At 50.2% G+C, this 20821-nt stretch overlaps 1 pseudogene; it reads right to left on the bottom strand.

The window, feature by feature from the left end:
• Positions 1–11963: 11963 nt before the first annotated feature.
• On the bottom strand, positions 11964–17696 carry LOC130260241 (Fc receptor-like protein 3; annotated as a pseudogene).
• Between the last annotated feature and the right edge of the window lie 3125 nt (positions 17697–20821).

A 20821-nucleotide genomic window follows, 5' to 3' on the forward strand; every position in this document is an offset into this window, starting at 1 on the left:
GAAAGCCCTAACTTGCAAATTGCCTCAGAGAAAATTCAAAAACCTTCTCAGGAAGTGAAGTTTTTGAAGACAGCCACTACTGGGACTGTCCCCCCTGACGGGGTGGCCCAGAAATTCTCAGTAACAGAAGGAACTGTAAAAAATCTGGCAATAACAGAAACTGAGAGCTTGGGTAGCAGCTATGACAAACCTGACTTGGTAATTAAAATAGCCTCTGCTCTCTCCCCCAAACAATCTTTGTTCACTAATTTTTTGTTCACTAATGTTGTTTCTGCTGAACAAATTATTGCTGGGGGACGGGGTGGCTCTTGGGTTGGGTTGCTGATGGTTATTTGGAATGTTTTCCAGCTTGAAGCACGGAGTGCCTCCTTTGTCTGCAACTACACTGACTCTTATCCTGTGTTTAAAGGAGGTACAGAGTGGCTTCCTTTTTAGCAGCAAATTATTGGGAAGTTAACAGAATTCCAATCTGCATTACATGCTGAATAGTTCCATCCTTTTAACCTCCTGCCTCTTTGTGGCAGATTCTGTTGTGTTTACTTTTCACAGAATAATACCATGGAGCATGAAGATTAATTGCTGAATCCCTCATCGAACCTGTATATTTTGTGAACATTCAAAATCAAATTGAACTGTTGTACAATTTTCCTATGAAATTATGTGTGGTAAAAACAATATAAAATACTGAGGGGAACTTGATGTTAATGTTATAACACCTACTACCCAACCACCCGTTATACTGAGCCTGAAAATCTTCAAAATTGGATCTTAGGTAATTTGGAAAACTGGCCAACAACAAATATTGTTTAATTCGGCATGGTCTTTTAAACAAGTCAAAGTGCCAATGCAAAACAATGTCTCAGTAATTTAGCCAGCTTGTTCACCTTTTCTAGGGATGCAAAAGGAGGATCCTTTCAAGAAACAAACAAGAGACATAACCGGTGTTGTGGGAACAAGATTGGGAATTTTGAATAGTATTGATTTAGAAGTATTAACAAATAAATTGGCTAACATTTCTTTAGCTCTCTGCTGTATCTAGGTTCAATTGTGGATGCAGTCAGTTGCTGCCTCAATTATACGAGAAGTGGAGGAAACCACTTTTCCTACTGAAATTCAGAGAATAATTTGGAATAATGTTCATGATTTTGAAAAGGAATTCCAATCCTGGTGAAACTACTATCCTAGCATAAGCACAGCAACAGCCTTTGCACTGACCATATGTAATGCTTCAGTACATTCAACATTCCCTATCATTGCATTAAGGCTGAATCATGACGGAGCTATTCTCTATCCTTTTGAACACAGAGAATGGGCCTGTCAAATTGGTGAAAAGCAACAAACTATTAATTTGGAAACTTACATTGTCTGGGAACAACAAGGGTTTATCTGTAAAAGTAATGCAATCAGAGCTCAAGATATTTGCTTAGACATAAAACAGAATGTCTGTAACTTTGAAAGTTATCCAAAGGAGATTCCTGAAATGCTATTGTGGTGTACGAGCAATGGGTGTGCATGCTTAAGAACTGCTTGTGATTTAGTGTTTGTAGAAAATGTAGCAGTTGATTTAAAAAAAAAATCATTCAAATTTTTGTGTTTGTATGATTGGTATTATTCGTTTTAGCAATGTTAAGTTTTTTGTTTGAAAATGGTTTTAGAAAAACAATTGCTTTAATCAATTTTGTTAAACATGTTATAATCAATATTGATTTACTTTAATTTTAATTGTTTAAAGTTATTTTATTGATTGATTTGCTTTAATATTGTTTGAATAATTGTTTGAAAGTTATTTTATTGATTTGTATTAATTTTGATTGTTTGAAAGTTTTCAACTAATATGATTGTGATTTGTTTGAAAAATTGTTTTTCAATTTGTTGTGAAAATTGTTTTTCAATCTATTGTTGTGATTATTTTGCTTTATTATCTTTGTGTCTATTTCTTTCCTTTTCCTTTCCTCTTTCCCTCTTATCTCTAATTTTTTCTGTCCCTGTTTTCCGGGATATGCTACCAATGATGAGTCCTGAAGATGCTACAATGTCATAACATATGGAGTTCCTCAGCGACGCTCGTTGGTCACGGGGTGGTGTAAGAGACCATCTAAAAGCCTCTCGTTTGTTCTGCCCAACGACCCTCACCTGAGGCCTAAAGAACTGCAGTTTAAAGGCGCTGGCCAGGGAAGAGAAGAATGCCAAGTGACTGTTCGCAGGTGGTGCCCATCCCAACCAGGGCCAATCTGCTCCCTCAGGTGTGAGAACAATGAGCTGGTCACGGTGTGTTGCTCCTACACAGACTACCTGCTGCAGAACTGGTCACAAGGACCGTTGGTGTGCCTGGAGCTTGCCATGGTGCGCTGCTCCTATGCAGGCTGTGGGCCTGGAGCATGCCATGGTGCGCTGCTCCCACGCAGGCCACTTGCGCACCATCCTGTTTCCACCTGTTTCTTGGAGCAACAATCTCCACATATAATAGTCCATAAATCTTCCCCCCTTTTGGCCAGTTGCCCGACGCCTTGGAAAAGACTATAAAAGACACCCTCAAACTAAAGACCCCCGAGATCTCCCCGGATGGCAATAGACATCCATTGGCTGGTTCCACGAGGATCGTCTGCCCGTCTTGGTAGCTATAATCCCAACCCCTTTTCTCTCTCTCTCTCTCTCTCTCTGTCCCTCTATTGCATTTTGTTGGCACTAAATAAAAGTGCATCTTTGGCAAAAGTAAACTGGTTTTGTTCCCTGCTGTGTGTTTTGCGCTTTGAGATCCCTAAAAGAACCTATCAGGACTCCGCATGTGGTGTGGACCCTGACACCTCCATAAGGCTTCTCCACCAGCTCTGAGCTCTGCCTGGATCTCTGGCCGCCTTCCCAGCACAGGGAGGGTCTTTCCTCCTCGCAGCTCCCTGGGCTGGGTTTGCAGCCCCTCCTCATGAGGGATCTCCGGGGCTTTCCCTCCTCCTCCATCCGCCTGTGCTGTGGGAATGAAAAAGCCTGGTCTGGGGAAAAAACAAGAGGAGAGCGCCTTAGGCTAGGGTTTCCTTCTTTCCCATGTTCATCTCAGGAAATCATTGGGCATCTAGTGCCTTTAAGAACCTCCAAAACACCAAGATTGAGCCCAAAAATTCTCCAAACAGCACGACATAGATGACAAACCCCACAAACGGCATGATTTAGCCAAAACCCCCTACGACATATATTTAGACCCTGCAAAAAAACACTACAAGAATCCTTATCCCAGTAAAGCTCACAAACACCAAGATTCATCTCTGTGAAGATCATGGACTCCCCCTACCCCAGACACCTCCTACATGTGGGGTGGGGGCAATGCTCCAGGGGCTGGTTGTGAGGTGGCAAACCCAGGGATGGGTGGAACCTTGTGCTGCTGTCCGTTTCTGCGCCTCCTCCTCCTTGTACTGTGTCCCCACTTTTCCTCACACTCCTCTACCTCCTACTATTCCTCCTTCTTCTGCACAATCTCACCCTCCCCCCACATGTAGAATGTTTGACCATTTTGTTCTTCAACCCAGCTTCTCCTTCCCTTCTGCTGCCCCCAAACCCAGCACCCACTGCCGGCTCCCTCTTCCCCCCAAACCCACAGCACCCCAGCGCAGGGGCAGGGATGGAGCTGGGGCAGCTCGGGCTGGGGCAGCGCTGGGCTCTCGGCCACTCCCGCCCGCACTTGGTCCCCACTGCAGCTGCTCCCGCCACGACAGCGCGGGGGGGCCCGGCCTTGGCGCTGCCCCCTCCCACCTCCCCAAATTCCCCTCGCGGGGGGCGCTGGGCCCGGGGAGGCGCAGGTGGGGTACACTGGGAGCTGCAGCTCCCAGCACAAGGGATGATGATCCCAAACTATCTCTGAAGGGTCCCTTGGGAGCATGTTGAGGGCGTTTGCACATTCTCCCAGAGGTAATCAAGGACATGGACTCCTGTGGGCAATAAGGGAAGTCCAGAAGGGATTTACACAACAGGGGATGGATGGTGTTGGTGTGCTGGGAAGGGACTGGGTGAAGGGGAGTGTGCAGGAATATGGTTCAGGAAAGAAGCAGCAGGAGGAATCTATGTGCTAAGAAAAAGATGATGGAAAAGAGGAGGAAGAGAAAAATACTGAGGATGGGGATGTTTTTCAGCAGGCTCTTATCCTCAGAAGTTGCCAGCTGATCCAGATCCTTTGTATCCCCGGTTTCCAGGACAGACAGACAAGGAGGTCAGGATTTCAGGGGCTTTCTCTGTGCTGGGGAGCGGCAGGAGCGGACGCAGAGGGGCGGCACCGGGAGCACGGGCTGGGGGCCTGTGGGGAGCTGTGGGGCCGGGCCGGGGCTGTGGGGCAGCCGGGGCTCAGCGCCGGGCGCTGCCTGAGCCCAGCACTCCCTGGGCAGGGCCGGCAGTGGCCCCCGGCCCCCAGGAGGCTGCGGGACGCCCCGGCCACTGCCCAGCCCCTTAGAGCTGCCGGCCCTGCCTGCCGGGGGGGCCGCGTTTGGACAGGGACCAGCTATGGGATACGGGCTGGGGAGGGCAGGGGAACACAAGGACCAGGAGCAAGGAACAGCTAGGAAATGCGGATTGGACGTTGAAGGATCGAGATTAGCTTTTAAGCATTTTGTTTGGGTCACTGCAGAAAGGAATTATATTTTATAAATATTGCATTACTCAGACTTCTTTAGAAGCTCATTTCCCTTTCTTTCTGTTTTCCTGAAAGCATGTATGACTTTTGCTAAGAACGTGAAGACCAGAAACTTACAGCAGTCAGGGATAATTCAGATATATCAATCAAAAACATTTGCAATAGCAGACATAGTTAATAACGTGTGCAATTAGATGATTACCAAGCACTAGAACATCATACCATCATCCCAGTGTCTGCAACTGCTGATAAACATCAAATCAGTGAAGAACTAGATAATCATCTCTGGAAAATGATTCCCAAGCTGACTTCAAAACTAGGTCCAGCTCTCATATTAATGGGGTCAAAGCAACTCAAGTATTGTTTTGTACAGAAAACACTTGGGTCTATTGGCGGATTCCCATCCAGGTAGAGCCAGGGCGTGGCCAGAATCCAGGCCCTAATTGGAAGAGAATTCCCTGATACATTTTTAAAAACAAGACTCTTAAGAATAGAAGTCAGGAGTAAAGGTCTTGGGGTGAAAGATTAATCAAACCCATCCAAAACTCCAAAGTTTTCCTTAGGATAGAGATGTCTGGAAGGCAGCAAACTGCTGGAGTGCTTCTGTAAGAAATGACTGGGATTGCATCTGTGCTCTGACCTCTCTCACAAGGACCACAAGATCATCAGTTTGGAGGAGGTTTTCAACAAAGCTCAGATATCATTTCTTGGAACCCTAAAAATGCTCACAATCATGAGACAACAGAGAGGTAGGCTGGATAAAGGAAATGCATATGCAACTAGAGAAGAAAAAGAAAAGATCTTGAAAATGACATGTCTCATAGAGAATTACACCAATAGATGTTAAAATATATGAAAAAGTTGGCTACAAATCCAACATAAATATCTTATGAATTATGCCTATTATAAAATGGGTAAATTCACATCATGCAATCAATAGTGTTGCAGCAGACATTGCCTTTGAGATAGAAATGAACCAAAACACAGACTCTTATTTAACAACATGAAAAGGTCCCAGTTTATTCTTAATTATCACTTCAGTAGAACTGTAAGGAAAATTAATCTTCAAACACCAGAGGTTTATGTCCAAAAAGGAGACAGAGGAGTCCTTTTTGCTTTATTTGAATAAAGGGAGAGGCCATGGGGCATTCCCCTGGGATTTCTCAAATTTTTGGAGGACGCAGCCTCCTTTTATCCTAATTTCCCAGCCTCTTTTCCCTCTCTCTTTCCCCATTGGCTGAGGTACTTGAGAGGCACAGAGTTCCTGGAATGCCTGACACCTGAGATTCCCCTCTAATGTATAACCCTTCCTTTTAATTTTTAATTCTTATAGAATTCATAGTTTTCCTCTGTTGCTTCTTTCATCTTCCGATGTCCAATTTCATTTACCAGCAAACCTACAGTTTGTTAGTAAAGACAAATCTCTTTTCCCGTTCATCAATCAGTGGAATACCTCTCAATGTTTCTTTTATCTCTTGGTGCTAACTTTATCTACTAACAGATCTACAACTTGTTTGTAAAGACAAATGCAACATTCCTCTCAGAACAAAAAGCACATTTAAGAGAACACAGTTAATCAGCATTAATACCGAATATAACATGTTCAAAACTGGAACAGAACGTTGTCTAAACTTAGTGATACTGAAACTTAACAGAAATGAAATCGAACAGAATCAACCTAATAAAACATAGCCTTACTCAATCTTAACAGAACATAACTGGACATTAAAATATTGGACCTTAACTTAACAAGAATAGAAACCAACATCTCTTACAAGTTATAGACGTCATTTACTCTAATGTGATTAATAAAAAAAGGCACTAAAATGTTCGAATTCTCTGTGAACAGGATGATTTTACTGGAGGGATTAAAAACGATGTGATGTTGTGATCCTATGTAATTTGGATTTGAGCATAGATCATGGTAATTGCAATTATTAAGTATAGCTCTTATTAGGATTCTTCAAAGTACACCTTTAATCATTTTTAAATTACTAAAGAGGCATACATAACCAAAATGTTGACACGTTTTATGGAAAAAGGATTTCCGGCCTTGGCTTAAATATTAACTGCTGTTCTACTGGCATTTAATTAAAAGCATTTGTGAAGAAAGGGTCCCCCGAATTTAGGGGGCAGAAATATTATCTGCCTGTAAATATTGTTTGGTATATAAATTTCTAATTATTATAGTAAAAGCCAATACCATTATAACTGTGCCACAGTGCACACAGATAGTTTTGAATTCCTGCAGAAAAACAATAATAAATGGCCCTTTCCCCCTTTTATTTTTGTTTTGTTTTGTTTTGTTTTGTTTTGTTTTGTTTTGTTTTGTTTCTGCTAGAAGGGATTTGAAGACACAGCCGCCTGTGGGCTGCGGAAAAGAGAGGTGGCTCAGCAGTCGGGCAGCAGACGGTGGTGGCAGCTCCGGGACCCCACGGGGAAAACGGGAGCGGCCCCAAGAACGGGGGGGGAGAGGGGGGAGTGCCGCCGCGCGGGGAAGGGAAAAAGAAACTTTTGCTGTATGGCATCTATATTTGTAGGGGTTAGATCCCTACATTTGGAACGAGCAGGTGGCGGTGGAAGCCGTGCGGAGCCGCCACAGCACCGAACCCGAACCGAGCCTGGCACAGCCCTCCCGGGGCTGCTGCACCCCCAAGCACACATGGGGGAAAGAGAGGAGGGGAAGAGGCAGTAAAAAGCAAACCCTAAAACTGCACATAGTGTTGCGTGGCGACCTGGTTCAAATCCAGCACAGTGGCCCTAACCCAGGGTCACTCGGTCCATCAGCTCCAGGACACCAATGTGGTGGACAGCAAATGGCATTTATTGAGGGGTTACAGGGGGTTTTAAGGACAGGTGTCCTTGGGTCATTTCCTCTAGCTCACATCCGGCAAGGGGCGGCCAGGTACAAAGCTGAGGTCAGACCACAAGGGGGAGGGGAAGGGGGTCCCTGGCTGCCCGTACATCCCAAAAATCTTACGTTTGCAATATCCCTATCTCTCTACATTTCCCCCCTCCCTTATGATTAGTAAAAAATTATATAAAGGTTACATAATGTAGACATTCTAAAATTTCATGGGTTAGTAAAGTTAGTATAAAATTGTAAATGTGTTAGTAACAGGCACACTTTAAAGCAGTTGTCGGTGTTCGACGAGCATAATGTTAACTGTTTCTAAACGCTTTTTGACAAATAGCACCAATCTGTTAAATATGCAAGGCCCGAAGATTAGTGTTAGTAGGATTATAGTGACCGGGCCGATTAGGGTAGAAATTAGGGTGGTGAACCATGGGTACTGGTTGAACCACGATTCAAACCAGCCTTGTTGAGCTTCTCTGTCCATTTTTCTAAGGTTCAGTCGTTCCCTCAGCTCGGCCATGGAGTCTCTAACGACTCCCGTGTGGTCTGCATAGAAGCAGCATTCCTCTTTTAGGGCGGCACATAGGCCCCCCTGCTGCATGAACAAAAGGTCTAGTCCTCGCCTGTTTTGGAGGACAACTTCTGAGAGTGAGGAAAGGGATTTTTCCAGGGATGAAATGGATTTCTCGATCCTCTGCAAGTCCTCGTCTACTGTCATTTGCAGTTGGGTCAGTCCTTGATGCTGAGTTGCCAGGGCCGAGACCCCTGTGGCAGCGCCGGTAGCTCCTAAGCCTAGGAGCATTGCGATGGTGATGCCCGTTATCACTTCCCGCTTGTGGAGCCGGCCTGGTTCCTCAAGCAGGCGGTACACTTCTTCTTCCTGGTGATACAGAACTCTGGGGACAATTAAAACTTGGACACAGAAGGTTAACACGCTTAGGAATGGGTTGGAGAGGGTGAATTTGGTTAGGAGATTGGATGGGGAGGAGGTAGAGTTTAGCATTTGTGTTCTGTGTCTGGAGCTATGGTTAGCTGTGATTTCTTTTTTGAGTTTACACAGTGCAAGAGCATGCCATCACACTGGTTATTGCAGTGCGAACAGCTGCTTGAATGGGAGCGAGGTGTTCTTCCTTTGCTACATGTCTGATCATGGTTGCGATATTAGACCCAGGTGGCAGTGACCTTAAAATGTCTCTGGTGGCTGAATTGCACTGCTGGCGCAGGCAGTCTGCTAGCACAGGTCCTTTTGCTTCTGAGGGCAATGCTGAGCAGTCTAATGCTGCCTGGAGACGATCTACAAACTGAGTGAAGCTTTCACTCTTGCTCTGCTTTATAGTGGACCATGGCGATGGTCTGGCTATTGTTTTAGAGGCAGTACGGATGGCTTCTCGGGCAGCACGGGTGGTAGTCATGACCTTACGGGCTCGCAGGCCCTCTGCCTGTGCTTGTGGGGTAATCATAGCTGGGTCTCTGCCCATCAGCCTCTGTGTGCTAGAGCCGTGAAGGGGGTGGTTTTCCCCTGTTACCAAGGCTAGCTGCTTGGCACAATTGTCCTCCCATTCTTGCTTAAAAACATCCCCGCCCCATCAAAGATTAATCTGCAAGTCTGTTTAATATCAAAGGGGAGCATATCATTGCCTCCAAAAATGCTATCAATAAGTGTCGAAACCATGGCAGAATTAATCCCTTTGTCAGCAACCGCTTTCACGATAGCCTGCACATCCTTCGGGTTTACCGGGGAATACGTTCTCTGGTTACCGTCTGCCCCTCCCACCCGAACGGGAAACACCAGTTTGGCGTAAGGAGCCCACTCGGCACACGCTATTTTAATTTTTCTCCAATCAGTGAGTGGGGTTCGATTTTTCTCCGATGTCCCCTTAACCCATGCCGGAGGGTTGTGGTCAGTTGCCCTGTAAGCCGCGGCACCCTTTTTGCAAACCCCCCAGCCGGTATCCGATTCAGTGTCTGACCACCCCTCTGGCCAGCTATCCGAGCTGGAGTCACAGTCGCTGCCGGAAGTCGACTGACTGGACGTTTCCGGGCTGCTGAGCCTTTTTCTCGGGCTCCGCCCCTGCCTCCTTCCTCGGGGGCCGTACCGTTCCCTCCCCCGGTGCTTCCCCCACCTCCTGCTGGGGGAGGTCCTTGCCTTATAAGGATCTAATTTACAAAGAGCTCTGTGATTGGTCTGACGCTCGTTCCCGGGGGCCGCCCCTCTGCCCCACTCCCCCACGCTTGCGCCATTCAGAACGCCCGTGGCTTCCCCGCCTCCCGCATCATTGCGCAATGCCCGACCACGTGGCTCGGCGCCATTTTTAAATTCATATGGTGGAGGTGACCTTTTTTCTGCTGCTGCGAGCTCCGATATTATGGCAGCACTCTGTGCCTCCTCCGTCAGCCCCTGCCACAATGCCCGTGCGTGTTCCCCCGCCTCCGGTAGCGGTGAGTCTGAACTGGGAGGGTGCAGAGGGGGCTCCGGGGACCGCGCGTCCACGCAGTCGGCTGGGTCCGCGGTTTGAGTAGCAGCCCCTATCCCCAGCTGCGGCGTGGCTAATAAACAAGTTCGCGTGGCTTTCCAGGTTTCCTGCTCCTGCCGGGCAGCCCGCAAAGCCTGGATAACTTTGCCCCATGATTTAAGGGGTTTCCCTGAGCCGGAGGACATGGTGTCCTCAGCCAGGGCAGTAGTGCATTTATCCCATACCTCCGGATGGAGAATTTCTACCGGGCTCTCTATAGCCCCCAGCTTAATTAATCTCGGCACTGCGAGAATAAAATCCTTAAGCTTACAATCAATACTCCACTGCGCGTGGATCTCACCTACGACCTTCGCAACAGCTTCCATGTTCCTCGCTGGTCCAGGGGACGTCTCCCCTCGCCGTTCAAATCCAGCTGAACGGCCGCAGGCACTTGATCAGGCGAACCCCAATTCCCGGCAGTTCCCAATGGCCGGCCCGGGTTTCGGCACCAGTTGTTGCGTGGCGACCTGGTTCAAGTCCAGCACAGTGGCCCTAACCCAGGGTCACTCGGTCCATCAGCTCCAGGACACCAATGTGGTGGACAGCAAATGGCGTTTATTGAGGGGTTACAGGGGGTTTTAAGGACAGGTGTCCTTGGGTCATTTCCTCTAGCTCACATCCGGCAAGGGGTGGCCAGTTACAGAGCTGAGGTCAGACCACAAGGGGGAGGGGAAGGGGGTCCCTGGCTGCCCGTACATCCCGAAAATCTTACGTTTGCAATATCCCTATCTCTCTACAACACAGTGGGAGGGAGAAAAAGAAGGCAGAACAAGGCTAAAAAGGCACAAAGCACCTGCACCCCCCACACCCGCCCCAGCAGAGCCGCTGGCTCCGCCGAAAAGCCGTGGCCCGAGCCCATGAGAGAAGGCGAGTGGAGTCCCCAGCTCCGGAAAGGAGCTGTGCCGCAGGAAATGCCATCCGGCCCCAGCAGCTCCAGAGCCGCACACTCCACGCAAAGCCACGGCCAGGCGCAGCCAGGGCTTCGGGGGCTATGGAGCACAAGACTCACCTGGATGCTGCTGCAGCACCGCCGCGGCTCCCAGAGGGCGGGAGCACTAAACTGCGCCCCAGTTATTCTGCAGGCGCACGCAATTGAATTCCAGATCTCAGTTTCTTTGTCCCCTTCCATGCGTCTGCACATGGCTGGATTACAAGCAGCTTCAAAAGTGACTATAACATTTTCTAGCAATCTTTCAACACGAAAAACGGACTTCAAAGATAATCTTTCCATCATTCGTGAAACAATGGAAAGGGAAACAGAAACAGAGCCAGGAGGCTGTAATTTTATTTTTTTATACCATGTAGGTAGCGATTTTTGTGGCTACCATGTCATCCCCTATGGCCGCTGTCTCCCTGGCTCGCTGGCCATATCTCCCACAATTCCACATCGCGGCTCCATGGATACATTGCTCATATGTTCCCTGGTTCTTCCCCATGTCTCATCGGAGGCAATTTTTTTTTATTTTTAAATTTTTCCCCCCAGCTCTCAGCTGTTCCCTCACCACGATTCTGGAGACCGCTGTCCCCACAACTCGTTCATGCTCCCACCCCCAACGGCGCAATATATTTTCCGGTTCGTGACCTTTTCTTGTTTCTTGCCATCCTGCAGCTGACTGTAGCTGTAGCCATTCACTTCTTTGTATATTCCGTTTCCGAGTCACTTGGTTTCTTTGGACCCATCACTTAATGGCATCCCAGAGAGTTATTCCCAGCCTTTCCCACACAAGGGTGTTGAAAACACTCCTGGGGGCACCAAAAAATCCTCTCTCCTGACCTCATCACAAGAGGTTTTAAGACCTCTGGGTCAAACTTCACTGCTCTCTTAGAGAGAATAAGCTGGAGGACATTCAGCATGGCCTGTTCTTCTTTTGACAGTGCCTTTCCCATCCTTTCAGCCCTGGCTGGTCACCTTTTCCCGGTGTCCCCTCTGCAGCATACATATTTTTTCCAGAGCCTTTCTCCCAGGACCCTTCTTTCTCCCTTACTCCTTGGAGCCACCCTCCGACTCCCACAGCACGGTCCTGCAGTGCCGGTCTCCAACCGGGCCTCCCGTCTGTTCACTCTGCAGAGCCCTGCAGAGTCCAAAGGGTCCGATGCTCTGCTTCATTAAAACGGTGTTCGTCACTGTTATAGATAAAAATGAGATCAAGCTGAATTAAACATGATTAAAATAAGCGATATTTATTTTGCGACTGAAACACAGTCCTCGATAGCCGCAATCAAAAAGGGACAACACCGAGCCCGGGGTCGGCGTCGGGTGAACACACAATGATTCGAATTCTATCGCTCCGAATCCCCATATGTTCACAAAACTGCTTTAGTTAGCCCAGTTTTTATATACTTTTTCTTTGCCCGGAGCAGAGGTCTTTGTCTTTTTTCGTCATTTCGCATATTCATATGGTTTCTTTTCACTGTGTTGGGCTGGACAAAACTGTATTTCGGGAGACAATGAATTTTGATGAAGGCAAGTTCAGGTTTACAGGAAGATGGAATTGAGATGTAACTTGCAGATTTTGGTTTACTGGAAACTGGCATTTAGATGTATTTTTCTTGTTGGCTCTGATTACCTTAATTGTGGGTGCTTATCGAGTTGTCATCGCTTAGGCGTCTCCCTGGACAGAGCTGTCTCCAACCATGGCTACATTTATTGTCTTGCTAACCCTAGCTCTTCAGCTTTTGTTGGCAATTACAGTGTTGTGATCCCTGTTCCTCCCTTTGCGGCTCTTTGTTTTCAAGCTTTTAATTTTTTATTCATACAGACATTGCTTATTCTACATTAATTTACAACTTTAGAAGAATTACATTATATCATATATCACATCACCATGGAGTCACCAACATGCAGGAACTCAGGACTTCTGAACAACTAACCAATGTGATTAAGCAGAAGCCACTTTATTGTTTATATTTTGCTCTACTTATACATTCTAAAACTACTGTCCATGGGATCACGTAGTACTTGATTGGTGCCTCTGTCTTGTCCACGCACTCTACTCGCACCTCTCAGGAAATATGATTACATATATGATTACAGTTCAGTGCTTCCAGGCCCTTCTTTATCATAGTTTTCTTGCAATCTTGGTATTCTGTTTTTCACCTTCTTCTTTCCCAATTTAGCACAATTTATGTTTCAGTAGCCCTGAGAAATTCCAGAGTGAGTGATAAGAATACCTAAAAATGGTTTGGCTGGAGCACACTATGGCCTAAGCTGTTCAAATACATTGCTACAGTGGGCACCCATGGAACCAGAGGGGGTAGGGACACAAGGGGGATGCCCTCGGGCAGGAAATTCCAGTGCCCCCAGTTCCCCCAGTGCCTCCAGAGCCCCCAGTGTCACAGCATGTCATTGCAGATGTCACTGGGGTACTACTGTCACACATAGGGTCCAGGCAACTCTGCATGGGTCACCTGGGGAATGTAACAGGGGGGCCCTGAGCAAGACACAGGGCTTGGGGACTGGTGGGGGCAACACCTGTGGGTGACGTGTCCCTGTCCCCAAACCCATACTCACACCTTGCCATCTGAGTGCCCACGACATGGGGGTTCAGCACGTCCCCCTCCTCCAAGGGAGTCCTGTGGGGATAAGGGGGGATCAGGGTGGAGTCTGGGGAAAGGGGAGTCCAGCTGGAAGCCCCCACTCACCTGTCCTGGGGCTTCCTGAAAGCTGCAAGGAAAAGGGGAGGGGGTGATTGTGGGGACCCTGGGACACCTGAACCTTCCTGGGACCTTGGCAGTTCCAACAACCCACAGCACCCCCCTCCAAATCCCCACTGCATCCCTGATTCTCCCCGGACACTCCAAGCAGCCCTGAACCCCCCAGAACTTCTGCACCACCACAGTGCCCCCAATGCCCCCAGAGTCCCTGAACCTCTGAACCCCAAACCCGTCAGGAAGGGGCATCCTCCAAACTCCCCCATGATCCCAAAGAGATCCATCCAACATGCTTGCACAGCCCTCCATGAACTCCCCAAATGCTGCAGGAGTTCCCAGTGCCACCGCAGTGTTCCTCAAAGTGCACCCAGGGATTCCCATGGAGCCCAACCAAGACCCTCCAAATTCCCCCCACAACCCTCAGGACCCCCAGTCGAGGTCACTGTGGGCTCAATTTCCCCCAGCCCAGGGGTACTGGGTGCTGCCCAATCTCTGCTCCCACTCTGGGGGCTTCCCCTCACTCCAGGACCCCCATGCCCCATTGTCACCCACCCCGTCAGTGCCACCAGTGACAGCCCCCGATGACAGCCAGGAGCAGGAGCAGGTACAGGAGGGTCCTGCCGACATTCACAGCCACTGCGGGGGACAGAGGGTGATACACTGGGGTACCCTGAACCCCAGGGATCCTGAAGATCCATGTGACCATGTGTGACCCCACCTATGTTCCAGTGGTGTCCAGTGGTTCCCTGTGGTGTCACCTCCAGGGTCATCTTTGATCTGAGTGCCCAGAACACGCGGTGCCTGTCCTGAACCAGCTGGTTGGTGGCCACGCACTGGTAGGTGCCCGAATGTCCCACATCGACGTCCCCAGGCTCCAGGAGGGGATCCCGGGCCACCTCATGCCTGTCGCGCAGCCAGGTGAAGGTGACAGGGGCTGAGCCCACCTGCACTGAGCAGCGCAGGGTCACAGGGTCACCTGGGCGCACCTGGAGTGCCAGGGGGCTGGGGGTGATGGTGGCATTGGCCACAGGCACTGTGGGGACACAGAGGGCTGAGGGAGGGGCCAAGGGCTGGCACCTGGTGTGGGGGAATGAGGGAGTCTGCATGGTGGCACCTGGAGACAGAGGGGCTCCTTCACCCAGGACAGTGACCCCATGGTGCTGGGGGTCATCATGTGGTGTCATCAGGGCATGTGATGGATAATGGGTGGGGGATGAGGATGGGGTGAGGGTGAGGGTGAGGTGGGGTGAGGGTGGGATGAGGGATGCTGTGTCCAAAGGTGAGTATTGCCGTCACCTGGTGGGGGGGCGCAGAATGGCAGTGGGGGATGTGATGGGTGCCATGAGGCACATCAATGGGGACATCAACACAATGCCAAGGGTCTCAGTGCCCTGGGAGGGTCATGTTCAGAAGGGTGAATGTGACCTGATGTGCAGTGGGGGATGTGACAGCTGGGTTAGGGATGCCTGGTTTGGATGTCTTGGGTGGAGATAATTGGAGCCAGACGGTTCCAGTTGCCCTGGTCTGTGACACCCAGTGGTGAGGGCTGTGAGCTGGGCTGGGCTGGGGATGGTGTGGGGGGGATGATGTGCAATGGGAATGTGTGGAATTGAGTATGCTGTGTGTGGGGTCACCCTCAGCCCGAGGGTCCTGCTCACCCAGGACAGTGACGTTCAATGATGGGCTCTTGGCCATGCTGTCCCCGTTGCTCACTGGGCACTGGTAGTGGCCACTGTCATAGTCCCCAGCATGCCGCTTCTCCAGGTAGGGGCCAGTGCCCAGTGGTGTCCCCAAGCCCCCCGGTGCCAGGAGAAGGACAGGGGACCTCTCCCCATGGCCACTGTGCAGCTCAGCTCCAGAGTGTCCCACACTGCCACCTGTCCCCCAGGGGGCTGCACCGACAGTGACACCCCCAAGGAAGGGACCCCTTTGTGGGGACACAGGAGGGATTGAGAACATGGGAGGAGTGGGGGACACTAGAGAGCAGTGAGGCAATCAGGGAGTGGGAGGATCAGAGAGGGATGGGGTGATCCCTGTGAGGAAGAAGGGAGCCCAGATATGGGGAGGAAGGCTTGGAAAGGGGTGGAAGGGACCGCAGGGAAGGATGGGAGTTTCAGCGAAGGGACACATGGAGAGGGTTGACAATATTGGGGATCCAGACATGGATGGTGGGAACTGTGGGCAATGGAGGAAAGACAGAAAGGGAGAGGCGCACCCAGGGAGGGCAGTGGCGACTGTGTGAGGGGTGGAGGCACCAGGGAAGGCAAAGAGGGGACCCAGAGAGAGAGCTGGGAAGGAGGGTTGAGCAGGGCTAGGAGATCTGGTTAGGGCTGTGGGGGCTCCCCGTGCCCATCCCTGCACTCACTGCGCACCGTGACGCTGAGCCAGGCCCTGCTTTTCCTCACAGCCCCTCCCTCGGACCTCACCTCGCAGCTGTAATTTCCTGAGTGGGAGACCCCCACGGTGGGTGCCAGGAGCTGCGGGGACCCCTGTGGGCCCACCACCAACTGCCTGTCCCGGTAGAAGCAGTTCAGGAGGGGGGCTAGGGGCCGCAGGGGGCTGGGGTTGCTGAGGCAGCTGAGATTGAGGGGGGACCTCTCGGGGAGCTCGGGGGGACCCTCCAGCACCAAGACAGGCTTGAGTTCTGGGAAGGAGATGGGGATGGGCACTGTGACTCTGAGTCCACTGAGAAGTGGCTTTGGGGTGTCAGGGTATTGGGGTTCCAGCCGTGTGGGTGCTAACCTGCACTTTCACTGTCACCGGTGCTGACAGCAACATTCCTGAGGTTACCAAGCTCCCGCAGCGGTAGCAGCCATTGTTGAGCAGCTGCAGGTTGGACAGGGACAGCTTGGTGCCCCCGAGGGACTCCCCCAGATCATTCCTGTCCTTGTAAAATCGCACCCAGATAACAGGCACGTCACCGTGTTGCCCTCCAGCAGTGCCCGTGCTGGCATCAGCAGCACCAGCAGCTCTGTGGGACAGGAGGGTCCCATCACACTGAGGAGCCCGAAACAGGTCCAAAGTTGGTGCCCATGGCACTGGGGACATCTGGCTATAGTGTCCATTGCACAGAGTGGGGCCTCCAAAAACAGCCCTGTGGCACAGCTCTCACCACGGGGGTCCCACCACACTGGGGTGCATTGGGATGCACTGGGATGCACAGGGATGTCCCTGTGTGCAGGGGACAGGCTCTCGCCACACGAGGGCTGTGAGGCCACCACCTGAGTGGAGCCCACCCAGACCTATCAGGGAGCCCCCTGAGCATTTCAGATCCCTCCTCACCATTTGACATCTTCACAGAGGGGCTGATGCCACTTCTGGGTCTGTCACACCTGTAGGTGCCACTCTCAGTGACAACGAAGCCCTCGGGTTCCTTCTGCCACCAGAGCCTCCCATCCTTGTACCAGGTGGTGGCACCGGTGGTCCCTGAGCCCTGGCAGGTCAGTGTCAATGGTCCCACAGCACTGCTGGCGTCCAGAGAGGCTCCACCAGGAGCTGGGGGCTCTGAGCATCTGCGGGTGACAGGGGACACAGCCTGCCAGGGCCACCACGGGGCAGGGGACAGCAGGGCAGGGACATGGCATCCCCCGAGGACTCACCAGCGAGGCCGAGGGTCTGGACTGGAAGGGAGAAAGGACAGGGCTGGGTGGGGGTGGCCCTGCAGGGACAGCAGCACCTGGGGGACCAAGTGTAGTGTCTGTCCCCAAAGTGTCCCCACAGGAACACTGGTGTAGCACGGAGGTTTTGAGCACAGGGATGCCTCGGACACCCTGGGCTGAGGCAGGAACATGGGGACACTGTGGACACAGTTCCAGACATGAGTCGGAAAGGAGGTATCCCAGGAAGCCTTGCTCCTGTGCACCGCTGGTCGGTTTCAGGAACCTCCGAATCAATTTTGGACAAATTGCTTTTGGGTAAGACGGTTCAGATTTCAGACACATTATAGGAACACTATGGGCTGAGCTCTCAGCCATGAACAGCTTACTCTACTATTCACTTTAAAAAGTTTAGCTTCTGTTAATCCTGTCTCTGTCACAGGGAAGGAACTCAAAGATTTACCCATGTGCGTGAGGCTTCATTACCCATAGGCAGAAACAAATGTGCTATTTACAGCAGGGTTCTGGCAAGAAGTTAATCATGATTTATATCAGTCTTCAACTCTGAGAGATATGGGAGCGAAAGAACTTCTAACTGCAGCTAGGATGATGTTAGAAGTTTTGTCTTCCGAAAGTGTAGCTTTATCCAGTCTCTCCTCGGCAGAAAGCAATCAAAAGTTCCTCAGAGACTGGGTGTCCTGGGTTGGTGTTTTGTCTGCTCCTCTCCCGCTCCCACACCTCGCTGTCTGCATGGAGCTGCCGCTGGTGCCCTTTCCCCCCCCCGGGGGGGTGGTGCCCCGGGGGGCTGTGCTTGCTTGGCTTGCCCTGCTGCCCCGGCTGCTGCTGCTGCTTGCTGCACTAGCTACCCCGGCCGCTGCTTCTGCCCCGCTGCTTTTGCCCTATTGCTTCTGCCCTGGCTGCTGCTGCCTTCCCCTCCCCCTTCTCTCCTTCAGCTCCAAGATCTGTACCGGCTCCGGATGGGACCTGAGCATCAGAGACTGCCTCCGGAGCCTGCCCAAGAAGCTTCTCGCCCTTCCCAGCAGCGACCGTCTCTCACTTCGGTGAAAACAGTTCTTTTGTCATCTGGGATTGTACTTTCCTGTTGCTGGGAAGTGTTTTTTCTTGTGTTTGTTAATAAACAAGTTTTTTCCACTTTTCCCCCGAGTAAAATTCTCTCCGAGCCCAGTGGGGGGGAGGAATTGTGAGGGGGGTTTATTTTGGGGGGCTCCTTTGGAGGCTTTCCCCCAGTTTTGTCCTAAACTTGGACAAATAATTTGGTGGCCATACGGGGAACCGAAGAAAGTGGAAAAAACTGTGTAACTATATATAATGCTGTTTGGAATGGATTTCAGTATGTGGTTCTGGATACTGGGGTTTTTTGAGGTTTTAATGCCTCTTTGGTCTCTGGGGTTATTTTTCTGCCCGGAAATAGCTCCAGTACTGTCCCTTATTTGTAGTTTTTATACTAGAGGGATAATGACCAAAATATTGATTGGACTGGGCTTGGTTGCAATGGCTTGTAAGAGGTTTATGAAAATGCTGGAATCGGTTCCAGGGATATCTTCTGGATCCTGGTTATGGATATGCATCCAGTTTATTAGCGGAGAAGCAGGGGAGGCGGCTTTTCAGCCTTTGCTTCCCTTTGTCTCCTCTGAATTTTTTACCTCGTTATTAGGATATGTGCAGTTCTCCTTTAGTATTAAAGAGATCATCTTTCTGATGTTTAATGTTGTAAGCTTCCTCTACACAGTTTACAGTTTATATAAAATCAGGGCTGAGATTTCTAGAGGTGCTGGTGCAACTCCTGATTTAGCAGCAGGACAAAGTGTGAGGAGTCCTGAGTGGTGTGGAAAATGGCAGGACCTGGGCCAGATGTTAAAGGAATTTTCTGATCCTATGGTTTGGGATTTTTCACATGAGCAAATTCAGAACCCGGCTGAGGTGGTAAAATATGTGAAAGAGAAATGCCACAATAGCTCCAGGGAAAAAAAGATTACTGCAGTGAGCTGGGCTCTGGCGTATGCTTATCGTACCCTGTCAGATAGTGGAGAACAACAAACAAAGGAAAGGGAACAGGGAGATAACATAGCTACTATGCCAGCTACTCAGGCTGTAGTTAACACCCCAGGCTCGAGGACAGGGATGAAATTAGAAAGCAAGCTTCAACCAATGGCTGTGGCTACCAGTACAAGGAGTGGGAAGTGCACCAAGAAGACCGATCGGCCAGTGGAGGATGATGATGAGGATGCAGGAGAAGGACCTTCAACACCTCCTGATGTAAAATCAAGAGTTAAAACCACTGGTGTGAGATCAGAAACTAATAATGAGTCCCTGTCCTTAAAAGATCTTCGGGGTTTAAGAAAGGATTATACAAGACAGCCCGATGAATCCATAATTAGTTGGCTGGTCCGGCTGTGGGATGCGGCAGGCGAGGCTACCATCTTAGATGGCACTGAGGTGAGACACCTGGGATCCCTGTCTCATGATCCGGTCATTGATCAAGGTATGATAAGGGAGGCTAACCCTCAAAGCCTCTGGGCACGTGTTTTAGACAGCATAGCACAAAGATATCTGTGTGCCGATGATCTGTATATGCAACAGACCAAGTGGAAAACCATAGAGCAAGGGATCCAACGTCTGAGGGAGATGGCAGTGGCGGAGATTATTTTTTCAGATGATATAACAACTAGGAACCCAGACCTGGTACCATGCACACCTGTAATGTGGAGGAAGCTGGTGCGACTCGGGCCATCTGAATACGCGTCTGCTTTGGCAATAATGAAGCGGGAAGAGATCTATGAAACGGTGCTGGACATGGCGAAGAAGCTCTGGGCATAAGCGGATGCTGTGCATGGCCCAACCCATGCCAGAATCGCTGCTGTAGAAACACGCTTGCAGAACTTAGAGGACAAGATAGAGGAAAATCATAAGAGGCTCAGGGAGGAAATTAAGGAGGACCTCCTTCAAATTTCAGCTGTGCAAATTAGACATCCTGGCAACCAACGTAGACGTTCTCCCGATGGGGAAAGAAGGTACACTCCCCGGGCCGAGCTATGGTTTTTCCTGCAGGATTCTGGAGAGAACATGAGGAGATGGAAAGCAGCTGTATGGAGCCCCACACGACGGGTTGCAGAGGCCACTGAAGGAGAGGGTGGATCCAGTCAATTCACTGAACTCAAAGCCGTCCAACTGGCCCTTAACATCGCAGAGAGAGAGAAATGGCCGAAACTCTATTTATACACTGATTCCTGGGTGGTAGCCAATGCTCTGTGGGGATGGTTGAAGAAATGGAAAAAGGCGAACTGGCAGCGCAGAGGAAAACCAATTTGGGCTGCTGAAGAGTGGAAAGACATCGCTACTCGATTAGAGAGACTACCTGTGAAAGTTCGCCATGTAGATGCCCATGTCCCCAGAAAGAGAGCCAATGAGGAGCAGCAACATAATCAGCAAGTAGATCAAGCTGCAAGAATAGGGGTGTCGAAGATAGACTTAGATTGGGAACACAAGGGAGAATTGTTCCTAGCTCGATGGGCCCATGATGCCTCGGGTCATCAGGGCAGAGATGCCACCTACAAGTGGGCACGAGACCGAG

The sequence above is a fragment of the Oenanthe melanoleuca genome, chromosome 17 (genome assembly GCF_029582105.1).
Source record: "Oenanthe melanoleuca isolate GR-GAL-2019-014 chromosome 17, OMel1.0, whole genome shotgun sequence".
Classification (NCBI taxonomy): domain Eukaryota; kingdom Metazoa; phylum Chordata; class Aves; order Passeriformes; family Muscicapidae; genus Oenanthe; species Oenanthe melanoleuca.